This window comes from Electrophorus electricus, chromosome 5, assembly GCF_041902795.1.
Source record: "Electrophorus electricus isolate QZ-2024a chromosome 5, ASM4190279v1, whole genome shotgun sequence".
Classification (NCBI taxonomy): Eukaryota; Metazoa; Chordata; class Actinopteri; order Gymnotiformes; family Gymnotidae; genus Electrophorus; species Electrophorus electricus.
The window spans coordinates 36,788,792-36,791,737 of record NC_137501.1 but is presented as its reverse complement, the minus strand read 5'-3'; positions in this window follow the sequence as shown (position 1 = coordinate 36,791,737).

Here is a 2,946-nt window from a genome sequence, read left to right as displayed (position 1 = left end):
CCAGCAAGGTTGCTTTAAACGTGGGCACACTTCAGACCGTTTCACTCTTTAAATCATTCAAAGCACCACATTTCAAGGCCCAAGAGGTCACAGAATCATGCCCATCAAAGTAGCTCTGGGCCTGGGCACACTTTACGGAGTTTGACCCTTTAAATAATACTACAACCAGACACATACAGGTGCGCACATATACACAGATACACATTCTGTTTAATTTCTTCACATCTGCAGACTAGAGTAAGCTGAGGGTATAGTGTTAAACCAGGAGCTACATAAACAGTATATAGTATATATAAAGAGGATATAGTGTTAAACCAGGTACTACATACAGAGTATATAGTATACATACAGAGTATATAGTTTGACCAAAAGATCGTGCTGATCTTTGATCTCCTGGTTCTTCATCTCCAGCGCCACTTTCAGACTCATAATGTCCTCCTCTATGGGCTGGTATAACACACACACGAATCATCACTACAGCCAGTACAATGGAAAGGTGGGAATGTGTACTGAATGTGTACTGACGTTATAAGTGAAAGGTGGAGCTACTGGTGGATGTGTACTGACACTATAAGGGATCTCTACCTGCAGTGACAGTCTGAGCTTCTCAAGTTCTTCCTCCAGAGATTTCTTCTCCTGTTCACAGGCCATTTTCATATCTGCCAGAGCAAGTATCATTACTGCTGGATATAACATAGATTGTATATACTACATAATTACTACTGAATATATAAAATATAATATATATAGTACTATACATATATTAGTATCACTTTTATTGGAGCCTAAAGGCTAACATTCATTATTAGTTATGTTAGTATTATTGCATTTCCATAGTACTTACTCTTGATGGACCTGTTATGCTCCTCCTCCTCCTGCTATTTCTGCAGGAGCTCTGTCTCCTCCTGCTGCTTGTGTTTCAGCATCTCCTGAAGAACCTGCAGCTCCTTCTGCTTCTGCAACCTCAACTCCTTCAGCTGCTCAAACAAACTGTTCTCCAACTCCTCCTTCTCACACCGCAAACACTCCAATCGGGCCACAGGCCCCACTAGTGACACAGAACCACACACACACACACACAGACACACACACACACACACACACAGAGAGAGATAAACATGTATAAATGTATAAGAATTTGTGGATAAAATTATTATGAGATTATTTATAATCAAACGACTACACTACACAACCACATCTTCCTTTTATTTACATATTATACAGATATTTAGAGATATTTACATTTTATTTACCCGCGTGCGTCTCTCTTCTCCAAGGTAGCGGAGAGATATGAAAGGATAAAAGGGGAAAAGAATAAAATGCACGTCGGTTTTAAATTCGCAGGCTACCTGCGCTGAAGGCGTGGAAAACGAGCACGTGACGGAAAGGCTTCCGTACCCGATGGGTCCAAATCACATGCCCAGCAAAGTAGCCTTAAACCTGGACACACAATGGAGAGCATTTGACCCTTTAAAATCATACTACAACCAGACTTCCAGGCCCAAGAGGTCACACAGTCATGCCCAGCAAAGTAGCTCTGGGCCTGGGCACACTTCACGCAGTTTGACCGTTTAAATAAAACTAGAAACAGACTTCCTGGCCCAAGAGGTCACACAGTCATGCCCAGCAAGGTTGCTTTAAACGTGGGCACACTTCAGACCGTTTCACTCTTTAAATCATTCAAAGCACCACATTTCAAGGCCCAAGAGGTCACAGAATCATGCCCATCAAAGTAGCTCTGGGCCTGGGCACACTTTACGGAGTTTGACCCTTTAAATAATACTACAACCAGACACATACAGGTGCGCACATATACACAGATACACATTCTGTTTAATTTCTTCACATCTGCAGACTAGAGTAAGCTGAGGGTATAGTGTTAAACCAGGAGCTACATAAACAGTATATAGTATATATAAAGAGGATATAGTGTTAAACCAGGTACTACATACAGAGTATATAGTATACATACAGAGTATATAGTTTGACCAAAAGATCGTGCTGATCTTTGATCTCCTGGTTCTTCATCTCCAGCGCCACTTTCAGACTCATAATGTCCTCCTCTATGGGCTGGTATAACACACACACGAATCATCACTACAGCCAGTACAATGGAAAGGTGGGAATGTGTACTGAATGTGTACTGACGTTATAAGTGAAAGGTGGAGCTACTGGTGGATGTGTACTGACACTATAAGGGATCTCTACCTGCAGTGACAGTCTGAGCTTCTCAAGTTCTTCCTCCAGAGATTTCTTCTCCTGTTCACAGGCCATTTTCATATCTGCCAGAGCAAGTATCATTACTGCTGGATATAAAATAGATTGTATATACTACATAATTACTACTGAATATATAAAATATAATATATATAGTACTATACATATATTAGTATCACTTTTATTGGAGCCTAAAGGCTAGCATTCATTATTAGTTATGTTAGTATTATTGCATTTCCATAGTACTTACTCTTGATGGACCTGTTATGCTCCTCCTCCTCCTGCTGTTTCTGCAGGAGCTCTGTCTCCTCCTGCTGCTTGTGTTTCAGCATCTCCTGAAGAACCTGCAGCTCCTTCTGCTTCTGCAACCTCAACTCCTTCAGCTGCTCCAACAAACTGTTCTCCAACTCCTCCTTCTCACACCGCAAACACTCCAATCGGGCCACAGTCCCCACTAGTGACACAGAACCACACACACACACACACACACACACACACACACACACACACACACACACACACACAGAGATAAACATGTATAAATGTATAAGAATTTGTGGATAAAATTATTATGAGATTATTTATAATGAAACGACTACACTACACAACCACTTCTTCCTTTTATTTACATATTATACAGATATTTAGAGATATTTATGTTTTATTTACCCGCGTGCGTCTCTCTTCTCCAAGGTAGCGGAGAGATATGAAGGGATAAAAGGGGAAAAG